At 34.4% G+C, this 17,653-nt stretch overlaps 1 long non-coding RNA gene across 6 annotated transcripts; it reads right to left on the bottom strand.

Moving 5' to 3' along the window:
* On the bottom strand, positions 1–11,156 carry LOC101254141 (uncharacterized). 6 transcript variants are annotated; one of them, XR_011211699.1, is made up of 14 exons: positions 9,303–9,443; positions 8,573–8,632; positions 8,200–8,358; positions 7,368–7,809; positions 5,576–5,788; positions 4,864–5,474; positions 4,623–4,686; positions 2,705–2,957; positions 2,279–2,500; positions 1,822–1,948; positions 1,567–1,687; positions 967–1,034; positions 817–889; positions 1–592 (listed from the first exon to the last, which is right to left on the bottom strand). It is a non-coding gene; the product is annotated as an uncharacterized lncRNA (long non-coding RNA). The 6 variants fall into 6 exon arrangements; XR_011211697.1 differs by having other exon boundaries at positions 8,573–8,698; positions 9,303–9,440; XR_011211696.1 differs by lacking the exon at positions 9,303–9,443 and having other exon boundaries at positions 8,573–8,714.
* Positions 11,157–17,653: the final 6,497 nt, after the last annotated feature.

Genomic DNA, 17,653 nt, shown 5'->3' with positions numbered 1-17,653 from the left:
TTTCGGGAACTAGTAACAATATATACGTATACACATTTTAAATACATAAGTATACATCATATATACATGGTTATACACTCTTTACATTGATATAAATACACTACATTATCCCATCCAACTTAATACTCCTTCAGTTCACTGTTACTTATCCAATATTCCAAAAATAAATTTCATTTTTTAATCTAAAGACAATGGCCAGCACCTAGACGCAATTACCTCGACGAAAGCATCAATAATTACAACAAAATAAATGAATCTTTCTTTCAAGGTACATGACATTTATAGCAATAGTAACAAGGCATCCCAAAACATCATGTAACTTGTAGAGAGTACGATATTTGGTTTGAACGAACACATCCAAGAGCAATATTAATTATGCTTAGTTATTCAGAAATGGGAACTTACTTACAGGTAGACAAGAAATTCCATACTGGATGGATGTTGCCAATTTCGGGTACTCGAAAGAAATTTTGATTGAAAATTGTGTTTCAGCAGGAGGCATAACTGGTGATGGATTCACTTCAATGATTCTGGAAAAGCAGGAGGCATAATTGGTGATGTATTTTCTTCCATGATTATCGGAAAGTAAGACCTGCAAATATGTTAAGGTACAGCTGGTGCATGAAAGAGTACAAATAAATGATCACAGAGGCAAGAAAAAGGAGAAAGTCGAAGAATAAAACGATCAGGTTAAAACAGGACTGTAGAGTAATAACTTAGTTAGGGAAAATAAAAAGAATGTCAGGGAAGTCTAGAAGTCAAAATTAATAACACAAGCAGTAAGTAAAATAATAGATGGTTAAGTTTGATACTCACTGTTGGTCACTGATACTTGGCTGACCTCATTGTCCGATTTCTGAGCAACTAGTTTCTTCTTAAAAAACAGGTGCTGGGAGAATTAGCTACATGGATTACAATCCCACATACTATCAACCTCAAAAGAGCAAGGCAAACTGCACTACGAACCTGTTGATGGGTGAGAAGCATTGGTTGTTGGAAGTCATTTCTGGCTGCAGAGGACCAAAGAACAAAGGCTGCAAGAGTAGCATAACGTAACAGAAGTGCCACGCCGATTTTATAGACCATAAGGTGCCCTTTATATTATTTATGACAGAAAGCAAATGGTAGAGGTATAAATGAGATCCAATTGCATATATGTTCAGAAACACTTCAAAAGTATTTTAACTGGCAGCAAGTGGAGTGCTTGAAACATTACAAAGTCCTGGTGAAGTAGATTGTTATTGCTTTAAGCAATTCATGCATAATGTGGATTGTGGAGTGCCTCAACAGGAATGAGAGAAAAAGAATTCTTTTGATCAAAACAGGAGTTTAACCAAGTATACGTGGAAGGTGACACTGAACGCGGAGACAGTTACTTGGATCACTCAAGGAGTAGAATCCTAGACTTGTTTTCTTCTCTATAGCAAACTTTTCTGAATTCTGCGGGACTACAAGAAAACAACATACACTAGTAGAATTGTGTGAAAGTGAAAAAGCTTAATCAAATATGGAAAGATAAAAGTAAATAAAAGAAAGGGAACAGCAGAAGGGAGCTATATATCTTACATCACTATGTGAATGGTTCACAACTTCTAGCAATGGTTTCCACACTTTGAGCACCAGTCTTAACATAGCATTTTGTACATACTAAATTAGCCATCGTTCTGATAGCAAATTTTGTTGAACTCTGTAGCACAGGTGTTTTAGGAAAGCAACATAGAAAAATAGATACATGCATGAGTGAACTCAATCAACCATGCAAAAAGTGAAAAAGAAGATGAAATAATAGGAAAATAAAGAGAGAAGGCTAAGATAACTTACTTTGATATAGCTATATCAAAACTTCGAAAGGTATTTTCTGAGACTTGTATTATCCAGTAAAGATCAACGTGCATAGCTACCTTCACAAGGAAGATTTAGCTTTTTGACCAATTCCAAAGCTGTTTCGCTGCTCTAGAAAAGTAAATATGATATCTCTCCTCTCATGAAATTGGCAGTATAAAATGTAGCATCTATATATGCCATTCCTCACCTAGATCACAGATGAGAAAAAAAGTTGTACTTAATCCGTTTGGCAGAGAAATCATGGGGATAACATATTCAGAAGAGTGTTTGTAGATCACTCTCATACAAAAGCTTAGGTGGTCTTTCTTCTGAGTGTATTTGCATACAGACCAAAGAAATTGTTTAACATTAACTCATATATGAACATATAAATATAGCATTAACATATTTGAAGAAGCTTAATCTGAATCAAAAGAGAACAAGTTAAGTATACCTTTATCACCTAACTGGTAGTCCTCAAACCTCAACTCCTCCTCGCTTTTATGTTTATAAGTCGGCATTCCACAAATGGATTGAACTTCTCCACCACCGGGTCCTGTGATATCGTTCCCTGGAGTTGCAGTATATGATGTTATCTACTTCCTTTTTTTTTTAATGCCAAACACTGACTTTTCAAAACCAGAGCTCTTGAAAAAAGGTGGTGTACTTTCTTTTCCTGCTTTGCAAATTTGATCAAGATTGAACACTTAAGATATCCAAAAATATGACGTAGAAATAAATAGTACTTGGTAGTATTTAATAAAAGTTCAACAGGGATTCCAAATCAATATATAGAGCATATAGATTACAAAACAAAGTTCTCCCTTAAAATGTTTATTAAGCTGCTCCAGTACATGAAAAAATGGACAATAAAGTTAACCTTTGTTCCCTGACATGGATACTGCTGGTTGCCAAAGGAGTATGAAGCAAGTCTTGGGTGCCAAAGTGTTAGGTGCTTGAAACACCAAATGCATGACCTCTTGGATATCCAAGTATGGAGGAGTCTGAGACTGACATCCCTGGACCACACCATAGATTCATTGGCCACACAATGTCGGTAAAGTGGACGAGCCCATAGATACGTTGTGTTTGACCAGATGAAGCATTCGTTGCTGCATTAAAGTCTAATGGTTCTGCAGTTAGGAAAGCAGATTGAATTTAAATTACTAATTAAAGACAACTACAAGTATCAATAGATGACACAAGATCGGTTCCAGAAATTGTAAGCAATAACACTACCCACCATAAGAAATCTCACTGAGATATTGAAGTTATTACTAACATTTTTTGGAAGAGTACAACTCAATAAGCATAGCTACTCCACATGGAACAGATTTAGTTTTTAGACCAATTCCAAATCCATCTTGCTTCTCTAGAAAAGTAAATATGATATCTCTCTTTTCATGAAACTAGTTGTATTAGTGTAGCATTTATATATGTCAATCCACTCACCAGGACCAAATGCGAGAAAGAAAGCTGTACTAAATCCATTTGGCAGAAAAATCATTGGGAAAAACATATTCAAGTGTTTAGGTCATTTCCAATTTCCCATTGAATAGCGTATGTGGTCTTTCTTCTGAGACATAGTAATGTAACAAAATCAAGCTAGAAACAAAATTAAGTTTTGAAGAATATGCAAAAAAGTTGAAAAATATGTTGTCAGAGTATATATGAAAACAAATTCTTGTTATCAAGAATCGTTATCTCTTTTCTTGGATCCGCATTACATGGATTGTTGAACCTGATTTCAACTACATTGATTCATATGCTTGTGTAGTAATGCATCAATCTGGTAGTCTATGTTGACTAATTAATACCAAAAATATACTTGTCAATATATAGAAACAGATATATTATGGATCTGGAGAAGGGGAAATAAAATGGCATAAATTAAATAACTAATAAGAAACAAATATGCAAACATCACAAAGAAAAACATAAACAGGGAACCAAGAAAAGGAAGAAGAAAGAGAAGCACAACATTCCCAGATTAAGTTATCAGGTTTCAAGAATGCAAGGAAGTGGAGAACTTAAAGACTTGTGTTGTCAATATAGTAGTTGAGAATCAGCATACAAACTATTTATCAACTAACACGGAAGGAAGAAGAAGAGAGTAACATTTCCAGATTCAAGAATGTAAGAAAGTGGAAAATCGATAAGTGTGTTGTCAAAATATATGAGAACAAATTCTTGTTCTAAAGAATAATGTATATGGAGATTGGATCGACCACATAAACTATCAAGTAACTGGAACAAACTTCAAAGAAAATTTACGAAAACTCATAAACACTGGACACAATGCATCAAAAGGCCTAAAGAATGAAATTTTACTCACTTGTAGCAGTGTTTTCCAAAGAAAATATCGACAGACAAAACAAAGAAGAAGAGCCCTTCTGAATTTTGATTGTCAATGTTTTGGAATGGTGGTATATATAGAGAGAGAAGAAGAATAAAGGTTTCATAATCTCTACGCAGATATTAAAGAGTGTTGACTGCTGTTTAAGCTAATATCCTTCTCATATACGATTAATTAAAAAACATACTGTTTTCTTCAATTATTAATAATACATTAAATACAAAAATCTTGTCAAGCCTGAACGTGACATATATTGTTTTTTATTTATTTTAATTAATGTGACACAAATATAATTAGGAGAGTCAACTAAATTTGTAAATATTCCTTTTCAGCTGCTTACTGCTTAAGCTAATATCCTTATCATATACGAATAATTAAAACACATCTTTTTCTCAAATCATTAATAAACTACAAAAAGAGCAAGACATGCTGCACTAAGTACCTGCTGATGGGTGAGAAGCGTTGGTTGGTGGAAATGTTGCTCCAACTTTAGGAGTCATTTGTAGCTGCAGAGGACCAAAAAACAGAGGCTGTAAGAGTGGCAACAACTTAGATGTACAACACCACAATAAAAGTGCTTCACCGATTTTATAGACCACGAGGTGCCTTTTATATTATTTATGATAGAAAGCAAATGCAAGAGAGATATAAATGAGATCTAATTGCATATAAATGACACTTACAGTATTTTAACTGGCAGCAAGTGGAGTGCTTGAAACATTACAGAGTCCTGGTGGAGTAGGCTGTATGCCGTGACTGCTTAATCAAACATAATGTGGATGGCGAAGCGCCTCCCGTAGTTAAAATAGGAATGGGAGAAAAAAGAGATTTTATGATCAAAATCATGTCCTGATGGCTTTGCTAACAAAGGTTATGTGGAAGGTAAGACTGACAATGGAGATGTAGTGGCAGATATTGATAAATCCCATGGATTCCTTAATAGAGAAAAGGTGGAGGTAGTGGAAGAACTGGATGCTGGTTTTAAAGGTGCAAACAACCTTGAATGGATCCACGGAAAAAAAAAGAAACATTTGGGGCAGTAGATTCCACTCTACTTCCAGTGCCACAAGAGTTCATCAATGATGTGTTAGGGGGAAATAAATGCAAAATGGACTGCTGTGACTTTGGAAATGAGGTAATTGCCGTTTTTGTAAATTTTTCATTTGACAGAGAGTCAACCCCTGCTCATTCCACTGCAAATCTACTTGAAAAATGGTGATATGGAAGGCCCCGTGTTGTCGATGACACCAAATCCATGTGGCGGAAATACCAAATGAAGAACCACATTTCTGACCTGCAAATTCACCCATGAAGTATTAAAAAGATAATGAAATACAAAGTAGATTTCCTTGTTATCTAAAGATAAGGGAAACAAGTTACAGATAACTTTATCACCTAACTGGTAGTCCTCAAATCTCAAAACTCCTCCTGGCTTTTGTCTTTACAAGTCTCCAATTCACAAATGGATAGAATGTTCTCGGCACCAGGTTGTATGTTATCTTCCTCTGGAGTTGCAACGTATGATGCTGTTCAACTTCCTTCTTGGGTAATACCAAATGCATATTTTTCGAAACCAAAGCTCTTGAGTAAATGTGCAGGACTTCCTTCCTGGTTAGCAAATTTGACCTAAGATTTAAAATTAGGATAGCCAAAAATATAAAGTAGGAACTAAGTAGTACTTAGTAAAAATATAACAAAAGCTCAACAAGGATTTCAGCTCAATATAGAGCATATAGTAATGCACAATGAATGGTATGTATAATCTTATATCAATCGGATTATCTTAGATAGAACAAAATGTTCCCTCAAAATGTTGAATAATCTGCTCCAATACATGAGAAAATGGCCAAAAAAGTAAACTTGTTTGCTCCATGACATGGCTACCGCTGGTTGTCCAAAGGAATAGGAAGCAAATCTTGGGGTGCCAAAGTGTGTTTCTTGAAACACCAAATGAAGGAGGAGTCTGAGACATTGTCATCCCTGGACCACAACAAAGGTTCATTGGCCAGGCTATTAACATCATATTTCTTTCCTAATGTTTCTAAGTGGATGAGCCTGGAGATATGTTTTGTGTTTGACCAGATGTAGCATTCATTGCTTCATTAAAGGCTTATGGTCCTGCAGTTATGAAAGCAGATTGAATTGATTTTCTAATCACTAATTAAAGAAAAATACAAGCATCAATAGCTGGCACAATATTAGTTCCAGAGATAGTAAGCAATAACATTACCCATAATAAGAAATCACACTGAAATATTATGAAATATTACAGATAGTTAACATTTTTGGACAAGAGTACAGCTCAATGTGCATAGCTACTTTCACAAGGAGAAGATTTTAGCATTTCGACCAATTCCATCTATATATTCTACTACTCACCAGGACCACAGGTAAGAAAGGAAAAGCTGTACTGGCAGAGAAATCATGGGAATAACATTATTCCAAATGCAATAGCTTATGTGGTCTTTCTTCCGAGTGTATAACTGGACAGAGACCAAAGAATGCACATAAAAAAAATACCTTGACAATAAGTTTTCAATGAAGTCACTAGGACTTCGAAAGATTGCACTAAAGAATATGGGATGTGAAGATAAGCACTAAATAAGTAAATCGATGTAAGGACATATACAAATGAAATGGTTGACTACAGTTTTAATTCCTCAATCGATGTATGCCACAAAATGCTAGACTATATATGCACTTATGCAGCATCAAGGCAAGTAAACAGTCCTGATAATTGAATGAGAATATTTAGTTGGGGCCTCAATGCATTCACTAACATGAGGATTCATTATAACTAATCACCCACCAACCAAGTGCAATAAGAAAATATTAATTGGAGATATAACTTACCACAACCAAGAGCTCAAACATTGCAAGAGATCCACAAATTAATGCATTAACTTTGAAACAAATCTAGTGATTAACAACTTGGATCAACAAGAACAAAAGAAAGTAATATAGTGGGACAAAAATCAAAGTGAGCTATTGTAAAAACTTGGATCAACGGGAACTGAAGTGCGTAAAAGAGTGGAAGTTCTAGTGGGACAAAATCAAAGAGACCAAATTGCAAAAATATCAGTTGGAGGACATCTTAACAATTCAAACATTTGGTTATGCCACAATCAACCAAGAAAATTTGAACTCACAATCAGAAGTGTGATACCAAAATTTCCACTGCCCTTACTCTGTACTTGTTGACCATTGGTCCATCTATGTACTCCTTCTCATTCGAATTGTTCATGCATCTGACATTAAGAAGAGTTATCTCAGCTGTCTTGTTGAGGCCTTGTCCAACTGGAGGTTTCTTGCTCTCATCCATATAGATAATCACCTCATGACAGCAGAATCAAGATCAAGCGCCCAGACATCTGTTTCCCCCAAGAACTTGATGCGTCCATACCCCCATGTCTTCCTATCACCAAATCCTTCACATGGCAAAAAAAAAAATCTAGCTTCTTCCTTCTCCATTAATGTCAATTTCTCCATAGGAATAACTGTGTATTAATCAGCCCATCAAAGCTTCGGCATTATGCCATCCACATCCTAATCATCACCACAATTATCATAGTGCATTTCTTCAGGCTCTAACTTGGGCTTATCACCAACCTTATTCCAATCATGCATCCCTACAATTTGAACAGAAAAGGAGTATTATGCAATTACACAGCAAGTCAACTTTTATATTCTTAGATATGCTTAAATAGATAACAAACGATAATCTTTCTAGTGTTCAAAGTCTTTTAAGGAATCACCAATTCGTGAAGTTAATTGGTTATAATTTGAAACTATTAGAGGTTCCAAGCTTTGAGCTAATGTAAATGGGACCTTAAATGCAGCAGCCATAAAATGGTAGATACTAAGTAATTCACTAATCATTGCAAGTGATGTTCCCATTCCCTAACTATGATAATTGATTTTTGCATCTATTAGAATTCAGCTGAACCAATAAGACAAGAGGAAGGCATGCATGCATAAGCTCATTAATTATAATTAGTTGTTCAGAAGTGTGAACTTACGGGTAAACAAGAAATATTCCGTACTGGATGGATGTCGCCAAATTGGGGTGTTTAACTGAGATTTAGACTGAAGGTTGTGTTTCAGCAGGAGGCATAATTGATGATGGCTTCACTTCCATGATTCTCAGGAAGTAAGACCTAAAATAAGTCGAGGTATAGCTGGTGCATGAGAAAGTACAAGTATAAGGATCGGGGGCAAGAAAAAAGAAAGACAGAACAAGAATAAGACGATTTTAGGTTAAATGGAACTGTGGACTAACAACTGAGGCAGCAGAGATTAAAAAAAATGACAGGAAAGTATAGAAGTCAAAATTAGGCATTGAATAATACACAAAGTACAGTAAAACAATAGATAGTAAAGTTCGATACTCACTCATGGCCATTGATACTTGGCTGCTGACCAAATATGGAGGAGTCTAAGACATTGGCATCCCTGGACCACAACAGAGGTTCATTGGACACGCTATGAACGTCATATTTCTTTCCAAAGGTATGAAAACTGGATGAGCCCGGAGATATATTTAGTGTTTGACAAGATGTTGCATTCTTGCTACATTAAAGGCTAATGTTCCTACGGTTAGGAAAGAAGATTGAATTGATTTGCTAATCACTAATTAAACACAACTACAAGCATCAATAGCTGGCACAGAATTGGGCTTATCATAATGCATCTCTTCAGGCTCTAACTTGGGCTTATTACCAACTCCGTCTTCATCGTGCATCCTTACATCTTAAACAGAACAAGGAATTATGCAATTAAATAACAAAATTGGTCTGTTTGGTTCTTATTTCTGGAACTTGTAAAATAGCAAGTCAACTTGTATATCCGTACACACACTCAAATAGATAACAAATCCGTGAAGTTACTTGGTTTAAATTTGAACTATTAGAGATTCCAGGTTTTGAGCTTAAGGAAATGGGATCTTAATAGAGCAGACATAAAATAGTACTGGACATTAAGCAATCCACTAAAACATTACATGTGCCATTCCCATTCCCCAAGTACGATAATTGACTTACGATAATTGACTTATGCATCTATTAGAATCCAGCTGAACCAAACAACGAAAGGAAGGCACGTTCATAAAAAAAAGAAAGCTTACTATCCATAGATGAAGCCCCCAGTGGAAATTCTCTAGCGGTAGGATGAAACCCAGTCCCTTGGAATGATGATGACTTCTATCCTTAGTACGCAAGAAGCGTTTTCTTCATCAATGAAAAAGGGGAACTACATAAACAATTATTACAGTCCTGTTAAATATTGAGTATTTTACTTGGATTAGAGGAAAATATGGACTTAAATCTGCATTATTCTACCAAAAGGATACCCGTACTTGCAATCTTTGCATATGATCTGCTTTTATCTTAAACTTTTGGTCCATCAACCAAAGCATGCCACGAACTACTAAACAGATCATATGCAAAGATTGCATATACGTTCAGAAACACTTACAGATATGGAGAAGGAGAAATTGTGTAGTCTGTGTAGCAGTTAATATAATCTAACCACCTGGTAATCTATGTGTAGAGATTAATACAAAAAACACTTTCCGATAATAATACATGGGAAATTGCTAAGAGTAGAAAGTGTTGCCAATATATAGAAACAAATATGGAGAAAGAGAAATTATCCACAAGATACTCAAAATCAAGAAACAAAGTAAATAAAGCCAGCAGAAGAGAATTTTAACAAAGATAAAATATGCATTGCAACATTGAAATGGAAAGTACTTTTTACTGTTGTTGTTCAGACTATCATTATTTCTAGAAGTAAAGGTCTTGGCTTGCAATTTCAGCACACAACAATGGTAAGAACTGATTTTAATTAATTCCACTCAACAAAAGGACAACACACAATAACTAAAATATGGAACACCAAAGATACCAGATGAAACTCTATTACAGGAGAATCCATTAACATAAATACCCATGCAGAATAAAAAATTACAGTCAGATTATTCAGCAAACACTTTTTTCCTAAAATCCAACAATAACAACTCCATGACAGATATGACATCTCATCGGAACCGTCAAGAAAATGATGCTGACCCTTTTTATGTCATGTTTGAGTTAAAGTTATGCCTTGCTATCTACGCTCATCAGTTCTGGTTCCTTGGGAGCAGATATCTTCATTAAACAAACTAATGAATCAATAACAGAACAACAGGTAAAGTTCGAAGTCAAGGGGCTTATGGCTGAGTTCGCTACATTCTGCTTATTCAACTTTGCGAACGTGTTTCCACAGAACATGATTCAAGAAGCAAGAATGTTAAGAATCATGATATGGAGAGAGCACTAGAACCAATATGCAAGACCCACAAAGAAACCATAAACACGGAACCCAAAAAAGAAGAAAACAACACCCCCAGATTAAGTTATCAAAATTCAAGAATGCAATAAAGTGGAGAAATTAAAACTTGTGTTGTCATCAGTATAGCTGTCAAGAATCATGATGTAGAGGTGGGCACATAAACTATTTATCAACTAACTAGAACGAACATGCAAAACCCACAAAAAAAAACATAAACACGGAACCAAAAAAAAAAGGAAGAAGAAGAAGAACAAGAAAGCAACATTCTCAGATTAAGATATCAATATTCAAGAATGTAAATAAAAAAATTAAAACTTGTTATTTATCAATATAACGGTCAAGAATCATGATAGGGAGGAGAACACATAAACTATTTATCAACTAACTGGAACCAACACGCAAAATTCACAAAGACACGGAACCAAGAAACAAGAAGAAGAAAGCAACATTGTCAGATTAAGTTATTAAAATTCAAGAATGCAACAAAGCGAAGAATCAAAATAATAAATATGGAGAGAGCAGAAAACTCTTATTCTCGAAAATCGGACAGACCACATAAACTTAATATCAAACAATCGAAACCCTTACAGCGAGCAAGGGAGAAGAAGAAGAGGAGAAAGAAAACAGGTGAATGGTGGTATCATAAATAGAGCCGGTTAAACGAATGTAGCTTACTGTTTAAGCTAATGGCTTTCATAATAGAGCCGCTTAAACTAATGTTGCTTACTGTTTAAGCTAAGCTAAAGACACGCGGATTCTTTTTCATAAAATACTTTTTGGAAACCCCCGTATAAAAATATATGTAGTCATATATTTTTTTATTATTATTATAAATTAAAAAAATTATTTAACATTAAAAAAATATGTAAGAGAATTTAGTAAAATATCAGTCATTTGTTTTTATTAAATTTAAATATAATTAAAGTTCATCTCTAATTTTTCTTTTATATCCAAATAAATATTTCCTTATCTGAATTGGTTTCAAATTTTATTTAACTATATCATCAATATTGTTTTTTCTGATTGTAACCACAATTACTTATAAATATAAAATTTGGACATGTATCATTTTCAATTGAATAATTCAATAAGTTATTATTATCTACTCCCTGTGTTTTGTGTTTTGTGTTTTTATTTATGTCTTCATTTTAGATTTTACATCTGTAAATAAATTATGTAAATTTACCATTATAAAATAATATAAAGTAACTTATACGCTAAGGCACTCCGATCGTGACCCCAGGTCAAATGAGATTATCCGTTGAATTTAAGCATATCAATAAGCGAAGGAAAAATGTTGTTCACCTTGGAGACCTAATGCGGTCGTGAGTACGATTGGGTGTGGAAGACATTCAATCTTTCAGATTTTTAGGGCCATCAGGAGAACATTGGACACCATACGACATGCGGTGCTCTTCCAGCCCATGGACCCTACCTCTTACTGAGCCGATTCCAGTGTGGCCAAACTATTAAAAGAAAAGATAATTCTTCTCAAGGCTTCGGACTTCCTAATGTTGTCGTTAACTGCCACGTTCGAGTTCATGTTTTTTAACTTGATTCCCTTTCACCCTTTCTCCCTCATTTCGCAACTATGATTTCACAATTTTCTTCGTCGCTGGATTTCAAAGTGGATATTCTTGTTTGTAGGTTCGTAAAAACTTTTTTCTTATTTTATTATGTTTACAACCACGAAATTTTACTTTGAAACTTATCTCCGAAGAAAGTTATGAAACCTTGGCCGTGAAATGACGGAAAGTTGTAAAATCTAGCTATCATGTTTTGAAATTGTAAACATAATAAAATAAGAAAAAATATTTACTAACCTATAAGCATGAATATCCATTTTAAAACTCAACCCCGAAGAAAGCTACTAAGCCTTAGCTATGAAATTAAGAGAAAGTTGTGAAATCTTAACTATTATGTTTTGAAATAGTAAACATAATTGAATAAGAAAAAATATTTACTAACTTACAAGCATGAATATCCACTTTAAAATCCAGTCACGAAGAAAGTATGAAACACTAGCCGTGAAATGAGGGAGAACTGGTGAATATATCGTTTCTGAAAATAATGAAATGGGGGGGGGGAGTAATTAGGATTTAGGAATTTAGTCATGTGGCAGTGGAACCTTATTGTTATGCAATGTGGCATCCACATGACATTTAACATCTTCTGTTAATATTTTTGACACAATAGTTTGACGGGAAAGATAGTTTTGAGCCGAAATATAGTTTAAGGGTATATATGAGTTATTTCCGATAGTTTAAGGGTATTTTGACCCTTTCTATTTAGTCTATGTGGCAGCGAAATCCTATTGACATGTAGACATCCATATGACATCCACGTGGCATTTAACAACTTCTGTTAATAAGAAGGATACTTTTGACCCAATAGAATGACGGGAAGGGTAGTTTTGAGCCTAAATAAAGTTTAACGGTATATATGAGCTATTTCGAATAGTTTAGGGGTATTTTTGAGCCTTTTCTGATAATTTTATAAAAAAGAATTACGATAGCAGAAAAAGAACGTACTAAAAAAATTAGTTGTTACACAATAATCGTTTGATAATTGCTAATTCATTATCAAATTAATCGATATTTGAACGATTAATTAGTGAATTATTACATTTAAAAATAAATAATCATCAGATCAAATCGTTAAACATAATTATTCACCCGTAGCTTAATTATACCGTAAATTCCTTGTAATTTACCATCTCAAACTTGTATAAATAGCGAAATGCATAACTACAAACCCATGTTCATAATGCAAGTAAAATAGAACTCAAACCCCCACATCCATAAGAAAAATAGTAATATTTTAGTTGAAAATAGAACACAATAGTGCACCAAAAAAAAAAAAGGGACTCAATAGTACATTAAAAACAATATAGGTGGTTCTAATGACTATATTGAAACGTTGAGGACCAAAGTGACATTAAACTGCACACGCGGGAATTTTCAAGTCTATATATATGGTCCTTCTCGTTCAACTGTAAAGAGTCATTTTCCCAATATTGTCTTTCTCCCCCTCTTTCTCTCTTCTTTTTTCTTCTTTTTTTATGATGGATTTTACTACTGCGATTACAAAATTTGACTATGATACCTTGCTTCTTAGATTCTTTAGGGATTTATGTTGGAGAATTTAATTTCTTGATGTTTCTTGATTGGAATTTAACAGTGTTATTGATATTGTTCTACAATGTCTGTATGATTCTTTCACCAGCATTCTACAATGTCTTTTCTGTAGTGAAGAATGTATGGTACCTATAGTTGTCTGAGGGATGTTTTGGTAAACTACTTTTAGGTTTTTTCTCTAGGGTTGTAATTGTTTGGGAAATCTGTGATGGTGAAGTACTTGATTAAGATCAAATATTTTTCTGGGTTCTTCAAGCAACCTTTCTCTTCTTCTTTTTTCGATGGATTTTCGTACTGCTATTTCAAGAATTTGACTTGTTGATATTTCTTGATTGGGATCCAACCGTGCAATTGATATTGTTTTGCTTTAGTGGTTGATTATTGTTTGAATTTACAATATCTGTGAATTTTTATTAAAATTCTACAAAGTCTTTTCTTTAGTGAAGAATGTACGGTACCTATAGTTGTCTGATGGATGTTTTGATAACTACTTTTAGACTTTTCTCTAGGGTTGTAATTGTTTGTAAAACCTGTAATGGTGAAGTACTCGGATCAAATAGATTTCTGGTTCTACCAACAGTTGAATGCCTGCTATAAGATTGGATGATACTATTTTTGTTTTAAATAATCAGTGTGTGTGTTGCGGTCGTCACAGTAAGCTTCCTTTCTTCTCTTTCTTCTTCTTTTTTTTATGGATTTTCATACTGCTATTTCAAGATTTCATATGATGCCTACTGTATTTTAATTGTCTTAGGTTCTTTAGGGCTTTATGTTAAAGAAGAATCTGACTTCTTGATGTTTCTTGATTGGCATTCAACAATGTAATGTTTTGCTTTAGTGGTTTATTATGTTCAAGTTATAGTGCCTATGTGAATTTTCCACTTTGATGGTTGTTTTCTTCTTTGGCAGTGCCTATGCCTAATTCTAGTGCTAATATGCAAGAGGAGTTTCAGTGGTACTATTTCCAGTGCTTTTACAACCAACCAGTTTGAAGAAAGCAAATGTGTTCCTGGTACTTCTTGTTTTCCTTAAACCCAAACAAGTAAAACATTTGATTTACATACTAAATTGCTTAAGCTTTACTTTGCCCTGATTGATCTTCTTGTTTGAATGTATCATCCGGAAAGTCCAAAGGGGGTCTTGCATTCTGTGGAAGAATCTGCTGAGAATCACCCTTGTGCATCCCACAGTGTCTCCTTCAAGATTGTTGTTATTGAAAGGTCCATCTTTGATAAACCAGTTAACTCAAGGATATTTTCTATCTGGTTTCTTAGATTTTTTTTGTTTGCATGCAGTGAGGATGACCTGCTTTGCGCACGTGATTCTCCTTCTCTGTTGCCACTATTGTTCAGTGGGTTAGGGATTCATCTGGGTTTCCTTAACAAATTGAATGCAAGTGATGGTTCATTCAAGCTCTTTGGATACATCTCAGGTCCTGATGTTTACACAGTGAAGGTATGCAGGTCCATATTGAGGGATAAGAGATGTGAAGAGAGTCTTAAGGATTATTTGATACCGTGAGCTATGCTCTTCTCTAGGGTAGATAGGGACTCACATAAATTTATTGATGCTGGAAATCGAGGTAAAACGCATGAGCTTATAAGGAAGAAGAAGAGTAGAAGAAATCATTCAGCTCCTCCATGTTACCAAGGCAAGAATAAGTTCTTTGCCATGAGTGGTCTACAAGAACGGCAGCAGGAAATCACAGTATTAAGATTATTCATGATGTGCCCACTCATGCCTTCGTTATTTGTCCTTGAGTGCTTGTTTGTGTTATTAATCATTGATGACAGAAAACGTGTGCAACTAATTAATGTTCTTTTCCATCATGCAGAAACTAGAGCAGTAAGTAGACTGCATCATTCTGCTGGGAGCTTCCACAGCAGTCATCCCATTAATGAAAGGTAATGTTATTTAATTTCTTGGGAGGTTTGTTAGGTTTTTTCTGATATTATCTCAATTAAATATGTCAGTAATGAACATGGCCTGATGTTCCTCTCTTCAGGCCAAGTGTGAAAAGGGAACTTGTTAACATTAGGAATAGCAATTTGCAAGCTCAAGGGGAGTGTACATGTACACACGATGGGGAGTTAAAAGAAGGAAACCATCCTGTTTCTTGTCCCTGTCCTGAATAAGAGCTGAATGTTCCTAGTGCTTGTTTCAGTTAATTAGCTTCATTTCTTTCACCTACTTTTCAACATTATCTTAGACTGCATTCTTATTAATCATAGAAGCATTAGAGATTACAATGTATCTTTCTAAGACTCCTAGGCCACATAGTCTCTTTCAAATTCCATCTTGCTTATGTTATGATCTTGTAATAATATTGTCCTGACCTTTTCTTTAATCGATTTTTCAGAATTTGTACCAACAAAATTAGAAGTTTTTAGATTCTGGGATAAAATGGAGGGACTTCCAGGGATTACAGTTGAGTACCTTAGCTATATGTTGGATGTTTTTGCTTCTTCTCTATTTTATTAAGATGATGAACTTTACCTTTTCCTATTGAGATGCAGAACAGTGCTGGAACAGAGAATCTTAATAATCAGTATACTGTACTCAGTGTCACTTTTGGCGTCTTGCATTTTGTTAGCGATTCATTGACTCCTGATACCATTGATAAAAACTGCCTGGCGGGTGCCAAAGTTCTCAAACAGGTTGATAAGAAGTTTATTCCGATTGGGGAGCATAACACCTGATATAACTGATCAGTTCTATTTTTTCCTTTGCATAATCGGCCAATTTTGGTTTCTTATGAAATTTCTTATAATGCATTTACTTTAAACGATTGTTTCTCTTAGGGATCATTTGGTTGGACTCATTAGCAAATATAAATCTCAGCATAAACTTCCGCATAAATAGTATAAAATGTGTTGGCGCATAAGAAAAGTAATATCCGCATAACTATTTAGCACTCAACTATCGACATAAGAAAAATTAAGCTCGACATAACTAATTTACTGGTCATTATTAATATCCTCATGACTTAAGATTTATGATTTTATTATGTATTTAATGGAGAGACGTGGAGTTGTTTCTGAAGGCCCCACTCGCATAACTTAAAAAAAATAGTTTAATTATAAGAAGTTGTGATTTGTAGTATTTTGAAGAAGAAACTCAAGTGGACAGGTTTTCGCCCTCAATGGCTATTTTCCTTTACAATGGTCTAGATTTTTTATTTTTGTTGTTTCTTAAAAGTTGAAATTGTGCCATGTAAGAGAATGGGAAATTATATGTTTTCTGATTTTGTTAATGTTTTGAGGATCAATAGAGGTGGGTTGCTGAGAATATGGAAAGTGAGCAGTGAGTCTCTTCGATGAATTCTTATGTTCCTTCATATGCTACTTCTGAGGGTGTATGTATACTTCACATGAAAATTAATTTACCTTTTTTCCTCTTAGTATGATGTTCCATTCTAGTATCATAATTATTTTTTTCCAAATGAATGTTCTTTCATCACTACTCTATTTCTTTTTTCCATGAGATCTACTTCCTTATAGGACTGGTTTTTTTACGTTTATCATTCTTATTAGTAGTGTACACCTAGTTTGAACTTAACCCAATTTCCACCAGGTATCTATTGCTATGGCATTGGAACCTGCTATGTTAAGGTGGATAACAATGGTTAGTATTGGTTCCTTTGACATTGCTCTAATGCATATTGATGTGCAGAAAGTTCTGCTCAATTTTTTTTTTTACTTCATCGTCTTAAGTGGTACTTTCTTTTGAAGGATCTGGTGTTTCACGAGATGGATTGGTGCTGATGGGATAAAGATATGGTAATCTTTCTGCAAAATGTTGGACCACCATCATCTTTTCTATTGTATTGATGTTGCTGTACGTAATTTCTTTTGCCTGACAACTATGATGTTCATAACTTGGAATGGTTGTTGTAGTCTATAGGATTACATGCATTACTCAACTGATAGGGTGTTTTGACTGTTGGTGTTCATTAATATCTTTTTACAGATGTTCTTTTATTTATTATGTTGTGGTTTTACACTTA

Source organism: Solanum lycopersicum, chromosome 1 (assembly GCF_036512215.1).
Source record: "Solanum lycopersicum chromosome 1, SLM_r2.1".
In the NCBI taxonomy this organism is placed as follows: domain Eukaryota; kingdom Viridiplantae; phylum Streptophyta; class Magnoliopsida; order Solanales; family Solanaceae; genus Solanum; species Solanum lycopersicum.
This window is presented reverse-complemented; position numbering and strand designations above follow the sequence as displayed.